A 17,322-nucleotide genomic window follows, 5' to 3' on the forward strand; every position below is an offset into this window, starting at 1 on the left:
ACTGCAGAATCTTTTCCCTTTTTCACTTGTCACGGCGATCGTTCCATCGACTTTCGCGAAGAATAGACAATTTTTCCTAGCGTCGCTACGAAAATCTTTGCATCGGGAAAATTATAGATAACGTTTTGCCTTATAATGTCGAGTGGGACTCCTGGCGAAGATTTCTCGATTGCTTAAACGGAAGATAATGTTGCTCATTGCACTTGGATTCAAGCGAAAAACTATTTTGCTATTTACAATATTTCAGCAAAGTTAACTCCTTGGCTTATGATTTCTCTCCCAATTGCGTTCAAAAGAGATATTTTATTGTTCATTATTCATTACAAAAAGAGGAAAATTCTGTGCTTATTCTATGCCTACCTTTACTCAGGAGCATTACAATTAATAATAGAAAAATAATATTGAATTTGGACGTGGAAGAATTAAGTGATATTTATATCTGCCAAATTCTATTTGAAATCTTCTCCACGAGTCTGATACGATATTGTAGTGTAAGGAGTTAAAATATACATACTCACAATAAAAGAAACATGCCTTCGCATTTCTGGCTAAATATTGATGGTAAAATTAATTGGTCGAGCTTAGTCGCAAAGAAAATCATATTATATATCACCATATGATATAAAATATAATATATAATATAATATAATATAATATAATATAATATAATATAATATAAAATATAATATATAATATAATATTTAATATATAATATAACATATATCATATAATTAAGCATAAACTATACGAGGTCGATACTTAATTTCGTCTCTCCTGTATCGGAGCCAGCTGGAACGATCCTCGCGCGGCTTATTCACGGTCAAACCGGACTCTTTCTCCCTCGACTCTAGGGGTGAGGATCGATGGGAACCGGTCGATTTATTACGTCCCGTAAAAAGGAACGTCATTTCCCCGGTTGCCTCGCCTGAACAGTCGGATTCGCAAGGTTAGAAAGGAGTCTGTCTCTCGGATCACGATCTAACGAATTACCGAAGCCAGATACGGGTGGTCTGTCGCGCAGAAAACGTCGTCGAGGGTTCGCTGGACAACGATATTTCCCCCCAAAATTTTATCGGTGTTCTGGAATAATTTACGGGAACGATCGCATGAAATTTTATGCGTTGTAATTTTAGTGTCGCGTGTTATGCGACGAGCGATGAAATTTATGTTGGACCGCGACCGGTAAGAATTCGGGATATTTGTTTCATGGAAAAATTTGCTTACGATATATTCTTATACATGGACAATGTTAAAAAGTGTAACATTTAGGGAACTCGATTTATCGTTATTTTTGTTCGAATCGGTTACGATGATTTCAGGTACGTACCTTTCACGCAGTCTTAGATTATAATCGGTTTTTTGCGTTTATTCGACTGTGTTCGATTGCACATGCACTGCTAGCTTGGTTAATTATTCATGCAACTTTCCACTTGCTCGATCATTCGTGTAATTACCCGACCCTACGCGTACGTTAAGTTTTATCGAGGTTTCTGTCTCGTTGAGTTTTATAAGGGGTTGATATCACCCTCGCAATGATCTGTTTTGTTTGTTTTCAGATCGACTGTTAAACCCAGTGGCCACGTTACTGCGATTGTAATTATAGAGTATGACGTAGTTCATAGTTTTTGCATCAGGTAACCGTACAATTTATATTATACATTATATTACATTATATATATAGCGCTCCAGTTTGCATTGCAGTCGAAAGAATTCAAGAATCTAATAATTCAGAAGAGTCACCTTTAAAAACTACACCCTATTTTTTGAAGCATCAATCATAACATAAACGGTGCGCGTTGCCTATAATCAACTTACGATTCTAAATCCGAAGAATAGATGAATCAAACATTACTTCTTTACTTCTCTACTCACACGCTATTCTCTTCAGATGTCACTGTTAAAGCTGCGTCTTTAATATTTCTATTACCTATTCCTTTCGTAAATCAAACAAACCATCGTAATTCATTAACCAAAGCCAAGGTCCTCCGGGTAATAAACAAATCGCGCAAAGGGAGGGCAGTTTGACGAGTAGAATCTAAAAAAAAGAGGGATGATTATAATAACGATAACAATAAAATTAGTCTACCGTCCGTAGAACAGAGTTTCCGCATCGTTGACGATTAAAAGAGGATAAAAGGCCGCTTTAAAAGGTAAACGATCATCCTAGCATCGCGCCTCCGCCCCTCGCCTCTTTATTTACCGCGCGAATTCGGTATTTGCGTATCGCTTCGAGGCCACTGTTGCCTATTTCTCGAGCGGATCCGACGGGGACTTATCCGCGCGGTCGAATGAAAATCCGCTTACGTCTGAGCGAGTACGGCGGGGGCGGGGGTTGCAGCGCGCACGCTGCGCCGGAGACACAGCCGTCCAGACATTACGTTCCCCTCGAATTTTCCACGGAATGAAAGGATTATTGTGTACACTCTGTAATCGTTCTCTCGGGGTTTCAATTCTCTCTCTTCTCCGGAGGAAGAACCGCGTAACGAACCCACGGACCATCACGTTAAACGGCGGGGAAACTGAAATGAAACATCGAAATGAAAGCGCGGTCTGCTTTCCTTGATTGACGAGAGCGTTAACGATGAATTAGCGTACTTGCCGAATTCTCGTCGGAATTGAACAGCGCCATAGAAAATGTTTCCGCGATTGTTTTCGGAGGATTTCATGAGATTTGTGTGGCTGTATTCGAATAGTTCTGTCTTTTTTTTAATTCTTCTGGTTAATCAATATACGGCAATTTCCTTTTTGATATATTTAACATACTTGAGATAGGTAATGTGGGTTTTCATTTCCAATTTTTTTTATATTGGTAATATAGTCTTACGTCCTTTTATATTTTTTACTTTCAACCTTTAACCTTGAGGGATGTTTTCGCCCCTTCAAAGTGGATGTTGACTAAGAAAGAATACATGTAAAATATTTTCTTAGAACTATGTCTCACATAAGTTTCATCAGAATCGGCGTGTGCTGGTTGAAAAGGTTGGAAATGATATACTTTTTATATTCATGTATATTTAGATAGAAGAGATTTCCGATATTCAGTTATAGACTTTCAGAAATTACATACTGTCGCGAACGTGTTAAAAAGGAATTGGTAGCATCAAGAATATAAGTAAATTGTAAATATATATTTCTAGCATTGTTTGATGTCTATGTAAAATATCATCGTTGTTTTCTCATTCGTCCACCGACTCCAATGACTCACCGTTGTTTCATTGAAGTATCGACGAGAATGCACATTTCTCGCGCGAGTTCGGAGAGCGGGGATTACATATTCATGCGGCGCGATCGTTGAAAATCTAAACGGCGCGGTCGGTAAATCGTTTTCCCGCTCGAAGGGAAACACAACGAAATTTTGTTTCGACGCGCCCGTCTATCGCGTTATCCCGCCTCCCTGAAATTATTACCCGCGAGGGAGAAAAAAGAGACAGGAAGAAAACGGTAATGCCCGTCCCCCGAAAACGATATCCGCCAACTTCGTTCTCCGGCCTCGTTCCTTGCGAATATTCTTTAACGACACGACAAGGCGCGCTCCGCGTACGCTGTCGTTCATAAATATCAGGACACCTGGCGTCTACTAAAAAAAGACGATATTTAATCGATACTGCATGGAGCTTCGCTAGCTGTTCAACGAGACTCTGTAATAATTGGTGAAACAACTACTCCGGTACGTGCAACTGGAATTTACATAATTAGTGTTTCTGTATTTCCGACGTGGACGTCGCTTATTAAAAAAATGGGAACCACGTTGCATAATAAATGGTTCCTGAAAGTTAATTGAATATCGATTTCACGGGTGTACTAAGACTTTATTATTTTAACCCAGCTGGCTCATGCAATTAGGAATACAGTACTAAGCAATTTCGGGGACAAAATGATTCGTATTATTTATTCTTCTGTGTTGTAACAAAAAATTGGTCGTCACAAATCATTTTATAACCAAGACGAATACAAATGAATACACTTTTATCTATGAACATCTTATCGAAATGAGGTTAGCTTCGAAAACAAATATTCTGCGTAATCATTAAAATTTTTTAAAAATACCACTAACATTCAAACAGTCCTTCAGATTTCTCAAAATTTTTCATGGAAATGTGGCAGTACTGATAAAACAATAGGGACAATGCGTCGGCATCAATATCATCAATTTCATTTTACACGACTCGCAGCCCATTTAACGGACGTCGCGGCATTGTCTGATATCTAAGCCGGCGTATAATGATGCCGCAGCGCGCAAGCAATTTATTGTTTTACGGTGAGACAATAATTCAAACAACCAGAGATAACGAACCGAATTACAATTCCGGCCGCGTGAAGTCGCGCCAGTAGGAAAAACACCGCAGGCGCTGGGACGTGATCGGGGCGAATTCTTCGCCGCGGGCGAAGCCGTCCATGAAAATTCATTTCGACCGCGGAAATCTTGTTAGGCTGGGACGCGAATTCGGATCGCGCCGGCCTGATAACTTTATATTCCGGGAACTCTGCCGTATATCGCGCGCCGCGTCGCGCCACCCCTATATCCCAGTTCTCCCTTTCGTTCCATTGAAATGCCGGACGATACCGCGCATCAATTTTCGCGTCGATTCTTGCGTGCCCGTAACCGAGAGATATTCTGAGCGAGCGGCGGTGCGCCGCGCTTTGAACAGCCCCGGCGTACAACCGACGATTAACCCTTGCCCAACGATGCGTGGATCCGTACGGAGGCCGTACGATCCACAAAAGAAACGTTTGTCCGGATAGTGCGTCTGCTTTTTTTTTTATTTTCGAGGATCCTTTTTTTCATTGAGCCCCATGGAAAGTAATAGATTGGATTTTTTCAACGGGGAAATCGACATGGCGAGTCGTATTTAATTGGAAGCAGGTTCACGATCGGGTTTTCTGGAATACACAATATTTTTTCGTGTTTCTCTACGAGTTTTATTTAAATAAAATTTAAACGAATTTAAATAAGATTTTTCTATGCTTGGAGATTTAAGGTCTTCTTTATTTTGCTGACTTGCATTTCTACGTTACAGTGAAAGGATAATTAATAATTTATTCTCTCCCCTCCACTTATATTACTGCCAACCACGATAATTCTTCTGTTTATTCGCCACTCTGTTTGATTTATTAATCAGACATTCATTATTCCACTGCTCGATTCATTCCTACACAAATTTCACGCCTCCCCGCTTACTCACCTCCGTGCGCATAGAATCCCAAACAAACCATCTCCCATTGATCTCTAAAATCGACCAGCCGCTAGAATCTGCGTTCCAGTCCCGCGAGCTCTAAAAAACTTTCATTATCCGCGCTAATGTATATTATTCCAGCTTGCACGCGTTATCAAGCATGCCCGCACGGTTCACCAGCCTCGTGCACGGATAAGGTGCATGAAACCGGGAATAAAGCGAGGAAGATAGAATCCGCCGCGGTGACGATGTTGACTCCGCAATAACGAGATACAGTGAGCATTGTATAATTGCAATACTCAGCGGAACCAGAAGGTTGCAGTTATGAAGAGGTGGAATCGAATCCGCCCCAAGAAACGAAGATTTTAGTATCGCGGACGTAGAAAAGGACAATAAACTCGAGACATTTAACTCGAAAATCAAATTTCCTTATTTTTGACTTTGATGGACAAAACTTTCATCGTCACGTTTGTTATGTTTTCCTGATTGAAACGACACGAAACACGATAGAACTACGATAATAATTGCTCGTATAATAAGCCATTGAAGTTTCGGATATAGAGAAGAATTGCGAGGCAGGAAAGAGACGTTGTTGCGAGATATGTTGCACCCTTCAACCGCGGTCGATCGTCGAGTGGGGTACGTTAAAAGGAACCTGGGGGATGATGATGTCGCAATTATCCAATGTTCACTGTATTTCGTACGGAACTCAAGAATGCCTGCTGTCCAGGACGTATCGCGGGATTTTTAGCGCGCGGTAAAGGGGGCGAGACATTTTTCCATAATTACGCGATCAAGAGGCAACCACAGAGTATCCGCTATTTTTCCGCGGCAATTTGAAATGCAGAGTGCCCGGGCAAGCGGAGGCCGCGGCGCGCTGCAGGGGGTTGTAACTCGACCGAAGAATATTTCGAATAATTAACATGAGAATGATAAAGCCGCACGGTGGACCGAGCAATCTCCGCCCGGCATCTCGAGCCCGCGATAAAGCCCAGGCATTAACGGGTCGCCTCTGACGTTATCCCTCTTCCAACCACCCCCGGACGCAACCCCTTGGAGGAGCTCCGGCGTTCCCGACTCGAGATCGCTGGGCAGACGATTAAAAACCGTTGCTGAATAATGCAGCTCATCCCCTAAGAAAATATCTTCGATACGATCGATCGGGCGCGGCGGGGACTCGAAGGGGATGAATAATACGCGGGTCGAGTGTTTTTCAAATATCGGTCTAAAGGCAGCGTGGCCCTCGAACGATCACGACAGCGAGTTCTTAGCGACTCGTAATAGGTCTATCGGGATTCGAAAGGATCTTTTAAACAGCGCAATCCCGCGGCAAGGGGCGCGCAGCCGGGTGGGGGGGGGGGGGGGGCGAGTCTCGAAGAGTTAATTAGGAAAGTTCCAGGAGGGGGATTCCATTAAGCTCGGTTTTGCATTTGTCCCCAGTTTCCTCGAATACCGTGGATTACCTCGAAACCTATTCGATGATGGCTCGTTTATGACGTTCGAGGAGCGGCTCGAGAGCCGCGCGAGATTCTCGCGACCCGGCGAAGGAGATAGGACCTGCACTTTGATCCGTGCGTCCTTTATCCGATCTACGGATTGATTCTGCTCGCGCCGCGAACAATTCCCGCGAATCTGGCTCGAGCTGCGCCGTGTTTTCGCGCGGGGGTTGCGATCGATGAGCACCGGGCACGTCTTTGTGAAGGATGATCGAAAATTTAAGAGTCCTCTTAGGGTTTCCCTTTGTTAGTGTGAGTTTGATGATAGCTCGTGTAATGTATTGAATCATTTTGTTACTTTATTTCTTCGGAAAGAATAGAAACCTAGTGGAATTCTATAAATGATTCAGTAGTCGACGTGTTCAGAATGATATTTGGAAAAGAGTTTCAGTTCACTCGTGCAGTTAATTGCATATGATCAGCATTTTATTGGCACATCGTGAATTATTAGATCACTTAAGCCGTATCTTCTCGCCGTGGTCGTTTTCGAAAGCGAAACCGTCGGACCCACGGGGCACACACGCGAAGATTAAGATAACTGTGAATTTATCAGCGGTCGGGAGGGTGTCCTGTCGCTGGATCACGGGCTACGGGATGCAGGATCTTCGAGGAAGTACCCTCGCTACCATGCACCGCCCGGAATCCTGATTAATAGTTACGCCCATGGGCTATCTGCCCTCGTCCCGTCCCGACCCAGCCAACCAACTTCGTTCATTGCGTCGTTGCTCCTCTACGACCCGGTTTAAGTATCTCGTCGACCTTAACCTCGACTAATCAGCCAAGGACGCTTCTCCGTGCCATGGTGTAGCGTACCGAATTCGCTCCCGAAAACAGGGTCGCCAGGAACCTCGTGCGCCCTAAGACAACTCCAGATCTAGCCTGTATTAATTAACTTCTTCGCGAAAGCATTTTTTCCCCTCGCCTTTCTGTTCCAGTGGGGATATTATTAGTATTATTACTGTGTTTTTATGTCCGGGGGTTGGAGCTCGGGAATTCTTATCTGAAATGGGGCTCAAGCCAAGTTACAGACGGTTCCCATTAAGTTTGTCGGTCATCTAGATAATTTCGAGCTATATTGTAAGTTTTCAAGGCGATTGCTTCGCGCACGGCACGTTAATGTGCTTGTCAGTTTGGGCGGGGTTTCTTCGGGATATCGTGATTGATATCATGCGGATCTTGATTCTGAGTCCGTCTGTTGCTTTCAATTTTTCTCATCTTACTTTGTTTTGCTTCCGCTTCTTCATTCTCCTTTCTTTTGTTTCTTCTTAATTTTCCTTCTGCGTTGCTTCTTCTCGTCTTCTTCCTAGTCATTTATCTTCTCTTCTTCTGCTTATTCATTTTCTTCATCTTCTATCCTGCCTTCTTTTTTCCTTTCCATATATCCCCCCGCAGCTTAAAGTTCCCGTCAGCATCCCCTTAATTAGCGTTTCGACATGCAACAGACACGGTTCTTCCACGTTACGAGGGAGGATGACGGAACAAGGGCAACGAAACCGGAAGCGATTGTGATTTCCGGCTGTCGTTGTCGTGAGACAGAATGCGCCTGTTGGGGGGGGGGGGGGGGGGGGGACGAAGAGGATGTGTGGACCGAAAACGAACAAACGGAAGATTCTCCTCTGATTGGGGCGACGCTCGTAAATGAGCTATCGGAGTTTACGTTCTAATGACAGCGAAACGTGCGCCGAATGCATTTCTGCCGGCAATCGGGCCAGCGTGCGCGACATACCAAACCGGAAATCGATGACCGTGCAACAACGTCGACACAATGAATTTCGCCCGCGCCAATTCCCACCCCTTCCACCCCCGTCGAGGCAGATTGCCGCGTTAAAAAGTTTACCGCGGCCCGATATGCACCCGGAAATGCACTCGCTGTCCCGTTACTCGTTCAAACGAACGGCATTAACCGATCAATTCGGCTGATTCGCGGACCGTGGCCGCCGGGTGATTAACAAAAATTTCATTAACGGGGAACGCCGACTGCCAGGAATCATATGCTCTAGAATCATAACTGCTACTAATGGTACTTTATTGGTTTTTTACTTTCAATATTGGGTGATTGTTACTTTGGTCAACTATAGTTCAACGTGTTATTTTAATGATCTACTTGGGAACATCTGAGGAACATTGAAATTGCACACGTGACACGATTACCATACCATAAGCATTCAATTATAACTATTGAAACGAAATTAAAATTCGACAGATTTGCGATTTCATTTTGGAAATTAATTTTAGAAACATGATCTCTATTTCAACATAGTATTCCAATAGAATAAATTATCCTAGATAAATCAATAATAATTAATCGAGTCTAATTATCTTACTAAATAATTCTTAAAACTCCCAATTCTTAATATCTTCCAATTCTATCATCTTTTCTCCACTACACATACCATAGCAACAATTTATAATATATACATTATAATATCTTTCAGTGACTTTCGACCCCAGACAACAGAACGAAACAATATTAAAACAGTAAAGAACAAGGAACCGGTTCGATTACCGTCCAATTACAGTTCCTCCCTCAAACGTGTCCACGGAATGGATGCGCTCTCGATTCCATGCGTTACAAACAGCAAATAACTTCCTTTGTGTCGGGACCGGGTTCACCCCGTAACCATCGGCCCCGTAAATCCGCGCGCAAAATTTATGAACGGCACGCGGTGCCACGTTGCGCATAAATTTCCGGCGGCCCAACTTCCCACGGCCATTTAAAGGAATATTATTCGCTCGGGGAAGATGTTTCGAAACTGGTCCGCGGCGGGAACATTAACGGACAATGATGCACCGTAAAAGGTGATCGATCGCCGCGTCATGGCCACCGTACGCCCGCAAAGCCGCGTTATAATTTTAAACACGTGTTTTCCCGGCGACCATCGGTCCGTGGAACGAGGAAGGAAGGAAAAAAGAACTGAACGAACCGATTCCGTGGCGTGACAATGACGTCCACGGTCCACGGACACGTCACGGCTGACGTCATCGCGACAACCACGGCGCATTCTCGAAATTCATCGCTGGCGATTGCATCGACTCCCACGTCCCTGTCGGGACGATAAATTTCCAGCTTACAACGCGGGATTGTTTGAAACGAAACGGGCGAATTGAAAGTTTTTCGAGATGGTAAGCTGTTCTGGATATCGAGTCGCTGTTTACCCTGGATAGCGGAGGGGCTCCTGCAGTTTCGTTGCAGCAAGTAGCAGGTGTTCCGTTTAAGAGTTTAATCTGTTTGCAATTAATGGAATTGCCGGTTGTAGGGATTACTTACTTCGACTGTGTAGATGTTTCGTCCGGTCTTTCCAGTTTTATTGAATTCGCGAGCCGAATATCGGCGTTAGGAATTACACGAGTCGGACTTCTATTTTTGTAAGTAGGTTTTCGATGTATCGAGTTCGATACAGTTTTAATATCACTGGTAATCATTTCGGCGGAAACAGAATCACATAAAATGTTAGTGCACTCTCTTAAACTCTAGTTTCATATTTTCCAAGCGCTTTTATGAGCCACAGGCGTATACAGATACGCGCTACAGCTTTTAAAGTCTCATAAAAACGCGTGTTAAATGTTCAGCCACTCGTGTCCGGAGAATCATCGTAAATCCGAACGTTTTGATCAACGTACGTACTTGGCTTAACTTCCCGTGCGTTCTGGGCAACCCTTATGATCCGGACAGGGTTGAAACGAGCGATAATCCTCGAGACGCGTATGTAATCGATCCTCGATCCCAGCGACCGTGGCGCGATTGCCCCTGCAACCTGTCGTCTAACGTTAAGCCCCTATAATTATCCGTTAACCCCTTGATTTACAGCTTTCTTCGCATCTGTGCTCGTCGACTTGATTATGTGATCAATAAACGCAAGAAACTTTCTTGTAAGTTTAAATATTAACCGTAGCAAATCAACAAGTTAATTGTGGAATTTAAATTTATAAATCGCAGGACGGATGTGTCTAGTGAAAATTAAATAATGGTATATAAATCAGTAATAATATTCGGTATACTCGTAAAAAACAGTCAAACAGTTAACAGCGTCTTGCGATGTCTAAAATCTCAAGCTGCAAATGAATAATCTCATTCAAATAACACGAGGTTGAAATGTGCTTCTTTCCTAATGCTTAAAACTCAGTGTAAAATTCAATTTTCTATAGATTTCTATCACTTCTTAGAAGCTTAAGAAGCTCTCGTTCGCAAAGGGTTGAATTGATGTACAGATCTTCATCTCATTCGTGCCTACACTATAAGGAGTTAAGAGTAACTCGGATCAAACTTACAAGGAGGAACGGTTCGCAAGCAGGTTGCGGCTACGTTGCGTCGATGACGTGACGCCTGTGACGTCAGGGTCCGCAACATGTGGCGAGGAAACGCGTACGACGACTGCGGGGGTGTTCCGTAACGAAGATAAACGAGGAGATGCGGGGGTGTGACTCTAACTGGCGATTTATAGCGCGGATCTGATTCTGGAAAGAGACGCGACTTCCTACATGGAGACCGAATGTTCCTGGCTGTGTTCGGTGTGCTTGGAGCCGCAGACCTCCTGGCGCCTAACGTCGAGACGACCAGTCGAGACCTTGGTGATCGGTGACCGTGTCTTCTGAGTGTTCCAATTTTGGGGATGGCCGGTGACGTATAGGGCTGTCTCACAGGGTTGAATGACTCAGTGTTGAATGAGGATGGACGTTGCTTGTGCTAATGAGTTTCTGAGAAGAAGGATTGACTTCGTCGTTCAAGCTGGATTAAGGTAGATTTTACCTTGACATGAGTAGACGTAGCCTAGTTCTGGTCTGGTGAACGATGAACCTTGTTTTCGAGAATAGAATGATTAGAATTTGGGTGGAAGGATTAGTTCTATTGCTCTGTTCCAGAAAATGAATAATGATGAGCCTCTATCTCAACCAGCTTCCTTGAGAGTAGTTGCTTGCAAGGATTGACTTCTTCATTCACTTAGTGGGAGCTAAGCTGGATTAAGGAGATTTAACCTTGAGCTGACTAAACATACCTAGTTTTGGTCTAATAAATGATGAACCTTGTTTCCAAAATAAAACGATTGGAATTTGAGTAGGATTAGTACTATTGCTTTGTTCCAGAAGATGAATAATGAAGATCCTCTATCTAACCTAGCTTCCTTAACAGTATTTTAAATAGAAATCTCTGTACAGAAGATTAACCTTCACTATGCCTACTTCTTTACTGCATTTTGCATTCCTAAAATTAGCCACCATATAATCAAGGACACCTTCATACCTGAACCAAGCATTTTCAATCAAACTAACGGTAGTCGTTACTACTCCCCACGCCCCACAGGTAAACCAAATCTCCCGGCCCATCTCGTTTCCAATTCCTCGCGTTACGTGATTCTCAGGAGACGCCAAATCTTACCGTACATTCCCAAACATTGCATCAACCGGCATCTTCTCCGACGTCCGTGCTACCACAGGTGCACGCGTAACGTGGCACGTTCCGGAAGCCACGATCGTAGGTGATGAAGTTTAACGGCGTTAGGTGACACGTGTTGCTCGGAAGTAGCTGGTTGCTCCGCGGCATCGGCAACATCGGCTGCCGTCGTCCATCTTGCCGCGGGAAACGGACAATGGATGTAGGTCGCAGATTTCGCTCCTTTATCACCCGACGCTAGAAGCGTGGTAGAACCGTCCGAGGATCCTTTGACCCAGAAAAATCCAGCCGGAGATAGAGTCCGGGCCACGGTGTCGGCGGTGGTCGTCGGAGCGAATGCAAATCCGACTTTTCGCGCGATAACAAAGAGGTCGTTAACAGAGCCCGATCTTCTTCCAAGTCCCTGGCCGCCCGCTATCTCCTTCCCCCGTGCTTTCCGCACCTTTTTCCCGGGTCACTTGCAACGCCGCGAGTCGTAATTTATTTTAACGCGCGGCTTTGTGCCCGTAACTCGGTCGCCGCCATTCTTTCGCCTTGCGAAATTATCAATAGAATCGAAATTCCTTCGCGCTCGGCCAGGTCTAGCAATGCGTCTGCTTCGAATTCGCCATCGGCTACAGACATTAGCCGAGGTACGGTTGTCAAAGATTTCTGTGTCCGTTGAGTAGCTTCCTAAGCTAGTCGGAAGTCGTGGCATGTTCCCGGAGTTAAAGTTTCGAAAGTTTAAGAGAAACTTTGTGATCCATGTGGAAAGGGTTGTATCTTTGTTCGTTGTTCAACATTGAAGGGAGCGAGGGTTCAAGCTGACGTCTCCTCTAAAGGATTTTAATAAGCTAGAAACAGTAATAACCAACGAACAATTTTTATTAATTTCCAGTGAAAAATATCATTGCTCGTTAGCCATTACAATTTTAATATTCCGCAGGAATATTTATTGCGCGTATTCGAAGGGAACAATTGTTCTCCCGGAAGCAAGAGAATCAAAAAGCAAATTACAAACGGAGGATAGCAAAACGAAAGTATAAATAGGCGGTCGGCACAAAAGAACAGAGAGGCAGAGTTCCAACAGCGAAATAAAAGGAACGCGAGACAAATGCAGCATGCGGGTCCCAGTTGCAGTAATTAAAAAACCCTGTTGCTGCGGCGAGTTGGTAAAAAGCAGGCTACAGTTCCTGGCTGAAGCTCGTTACAACCGTCTCATCCATCGATTAACGATTAGCAAACTTTCGCCGAGCTAAAAATCAGTTTGAGCTCGCCGTCAGATTCGCCGACGCTTCTCGCAGGACTATCATAATTGAATTGGACGAGTTCTGACGATGGCCGCCGCGGAAAATGTGGTTCGCGGTAGGCGCGTCGCGCCACGGCCGGGTTTAATTTACAAAAGCGTCGGGTCTCGTGGAATATGCTGCATTCCGCTGGAAATTGCAACCGGCCCGGCTGGAACCCTCGCGTCGTCGCGGCCGAATATCGTGTTCAAAAGCGGGCACCGCTCGAGTTTCGGAAAACTGTAAGTGGATCTTCGGTTCGTAGCGTTACCTCTGTCATTCTGCGAATATCTATTCGATGCGTTAACTTCTGCGAACCCGCCGTATCTACCTGCGGCACGTAACTCGCGTGGAACCGAGTTACCAAAGTTCACTTCGGCGGTTTTGTAACCGCGAATTTCGTTCGTTGTGCCATGGATGCGAACGGTACCGCTCGTTAATAAAACAACATTCGTAAGGCTTGTCAGAATCGCTATTCGGCACGCGAACTTTTGTTGAAATGCGATTGGGTTTTTTTGAATAAGCCGATTTATATAGATGTTTCTGTTTTGAAAATTGGTCGATGGTAATTTTTAACAATAGACTTACGGACGTTTATTCTACACTTTATTCTATTGGTTCTAAAAAACTACGGTGTTTGTTTATATAGATTGTGAAAATTGTAGCCTCGAAGTTAGAGTATTGCAATGTGTATTCGTATAATTACACGAATCGAAATTGGCTTAGATTATTACTAAATAATGCTTAAACAATTCAGTATCCGTAAAATTGACGGGTTCCGTAAATCTAGTGCTAATTAACTCATCTTGAAAATAAGTAGTTCCACTTGAATATTATAATGAATGTCCGAAGAAACTGAAAATAATCTACTGTTGCAATTTGTATAGGGATTACATACTAATCGTATTCAATTCTCGGTAGTTCTAGTGTTAAAGTGACGGTACCTTTAGTGTTAAATAATTCCATATTATAATTTTCACGTGTATCAACGTGTTAATATTAAGTTTGAACGTTTATGAGAATATACGTTAATATTCTCCTTGCTTCCCTCAAAAATCGAGTGCACTGTATTAGAAATTTATGTGCAAAATTCATAGAAGAGAAATAGACGATTCTAATATCCTTTTCAAAGGAGCTGCTAGAAATATTGGGATGCAGACTGGTTCATAAAAGCGCTACCGTGGTTTAATCAGAGCAGACATCGAATCCTTAGATCGATCTTGAGAGAAATCTCAATATACTAAACTTCAAATAATACAAATTCCGCTGTACCATATTCTCAACAAATAATTGTTTTACAAATATTTTCATTAGACGCGACTTAATCGTGTATATCAGCACTGTAAAAGTAAGCTGGAATTTCATTGGACCCGCGGAGGCGCGTTAACATTTCATCTCGAGGCACTGATTCCCGTGTGCAGCCCGGCAACGTTTTAATTTTCCAAAGATATATTTTCGCGGTGTCAAGGTTCGCCTGGCGTTCGTACGAGCGCACGCTACACCGGCGAGTGAATTATTCATTGTGAAGGCTGCATTTTCATCCTTCCGCCTTTTCGGGTAAGGGCGTCGGAATGAAAAATTCCAGATTTCAAATCTCGTACGGCGCGCAGAGTTGAACTTTGGACTTCACCGACCGCTCGAACTTGTGTAGAATTAATCTCTGCTTTCCTAACAATGCACCATGCGCGCGAACGATATTTAACCACTGCGATGACCGCTTCTTACGGTTACAAACTGTAACTTGTCCCTCTGTCCTTCGAGTTACAATGAATCGCAGAACAATTGCACGTGGAGCGGTATTAAATTGTCATCGCGTAGTTTGCACGGTTTGCTGCAAGTGATTCTGGGAGATTGGAATCTGAGAATTACGCGAAGCACTGATTTCGTTCTGTTTTCCTGTGAACATTTTTGGATTGCTGAGTGCTAGGAATGTAATAGGAAAATATTATAGTTACTTAACAGAAATGGGACTAAATTGAATAGTAAAAGAATCGTGAAATATATAATAGGATGACGCTAAATTAAATTTAAATTTTGTTCAATTTTGTTTATCGAAAATGGTGTTTGTAGAATCTAATAAAAGAGAAATAGTAACACAAGGTTGTACTCATGAAATATCGAAGTAAAATAGTTCTAACCCTTCATTCGCGTAGATCGCAGCGGAACGGATTACACGATGAATCGGATGGAACTAACGATTCGAAGTACATGTGTCGCATCGCAAATTATTTAACAATTCACGTCCACTTCTTCTTACTAATCTACTCTAATATTGTTAGCAGCAATTACTTACAACTAACAGCTCCATAAAACGAGTAATCTACCCTGTTATATCTCAACCATCAAAAACTTCAGTAGTGTTGCCTAGAATATCATTAGTATCAATTACAATTGATAGCTCCATAAAACGAGTAGTCTACCCTGTTATGTCTCAACCATAAACGATTTCATCAGTGTTCTCCAGAAAACAATGAACGCATGCAAAAGCCCCGAGTGCAAAGGGTTAATACACCCCGCGCAACAGCGTATCCATAGACCGGTGCGAAAGGTACGAAGACACGTCGAGTCCGATCCTCCCGGTTTTTCCGAAGGCGGAACGCTTTAAATCTCGATTCGCGTGTCGCAGAACCGGTTACCGTATCGCGGGGTGAAAGGGGCGCGCGATTACGGGGGCAGGAACGCGGCCGTGCATACGCGCGGCAGTCGCACGCGCGACTATCACGCTTCACGGCTGTTTGCCGCGGGTAAATGCAAAATCGATATAGTCTCGCGCCGCGCAGAGCGGGCAGAGAAGGATCGCCTTCGAGGTCGAAAACTGAGCGGGCAGCCTCGGTCTGACCGCTGGCGAACGAACGGTTATTAATAACGAATCGATCCCGCTCGAAAGTAGTTAGTTACGGGGGATGAAAAGCTGAGCCGCCGTTGAAAAGCGGCGAGAATTCGTCCGGGGCCTCCTTATCGAATAAAAAACCAGCGAATTCGTGTAATCATCTGCGAGCTGGAATCGGGTAACTCCTTCAGTCCATTCTGCTTTTCTAATAAATCCCGAATACCGAGGATCTCGAGTGGATCACTTTCGGGCCGACGTCGTGACCCTACTTGACCCGAGGCTTCGCTTTCTTGTTGGGTTTATTTTGGGGAAGTATTTGATTAAACCCTTGGCCTCTTATTTTTATCTTTGTCAATACTGGCTTGTGGAAATGTGTAGGCTATTCTATTCTATCCACGGAAGTTAATGTTTGTTTATCTGGATATTGGAAGTTAGAGGTTTAAATGCAGACAATTGGGATACATTGATTAAGAGAGATGACAACCGGAGCTATTTCGAACGAAGTCCCTTAACAAGCAGAAAATTCGATTTTTTAACGATCCATGATTGAATCAGTTCGATTTTTCAGTTCATTAATCCCGTTAATGAATCTCAAATGTTAGTTATAGTGATGCCGCTTCCAGTGGACTATTTCGGTCTTTAACTTGGAAGTAATTAACGCAGTGGATAAAAAAGGGGATGGAGATTCATCAGGGCTCCTCATTAACCCTTTGCACTCCTTTTATACGTTCTTCTCAATAATTTTGTATTACTTTAAATATTTTATTTAAAACGTATTTTAAAGGTACTTGATAAGAAACAGTATACACTATTCTTTTCACTAATAATATTCAAAATAGTGTATTAAAATATCTCGATAGAGAAGCACTCTTTGGAATAAATCTCATTTCCAGTCACATTCGATATAGGGGTGCAAAGGGTCGACTGAAGATACACTTTGTCAGGTCCTCTTTGTCAGTCCATTTGTCGGATTAATAAACCTTGAATACCAAGACTGACGATTGTAATCCCGGCTAACCAATGCAGGTGTCTAAACACCAGGTATCTAGGCCTGAGCAGAAGCTACGTTATCCGATGGCTAGTTTAATCGCGGTAAACGTCGACGATTCTCCGCAAGTTAGCTGAACCAACAGAGAAACCGTGAACGTTGGAACAATTCGTGGATCGT

At 43.4% G+C, this 17,322-nt stretch overlaps 1 protein-coding gene and 1 long non-coding RNA gene across 10 annotated transcripts in view; one reads left to right on the forward strand and one right to left on the reverse strand.

Moving 5' to 3' along the window:
- LOC116424028 (uncharacterized) overlaps positions 1–17,322 on the forward strand; it is a 112,582-nt gene that overhangs the window by 20,601 nt on the left and 74,659 nt on the right. The window contains exon 2 of the long non-coding RNA XR_004234370.2: positions 1,557–1,634. This is a non-coding gene — a long non-coding RNA (uncharacterized LOC116424028). The remainder of the gene's footprint in view (positions 1–1,556; positions 1,635–17,322) is intronic.
- The window catches only part of Dop1R2 (dopamine receptor 2), a 107,345-nt gene that overhangs the window by 20,461 nt on the left and 69,562 nt on the right, over positions 1–17,322 (reverse strand). The gene's annotated exons all lie outside the window — the stretch shown is intronic.

This window comes from Nomia melanderi, chromosome 13 (assembly GCF_051020985.1).
Source record: "Nomia melanderi isolate GNS246 chromosome 13, iyNomMela1, whole genome shotgun sequence".
In the NCBI taxonomy this organism is placed as follows: Eukaryota; Metazoa; Arthropoda; class Insecta; order Hymenoptera; family Halictidae; genus Nomia; species Nomia melanderi.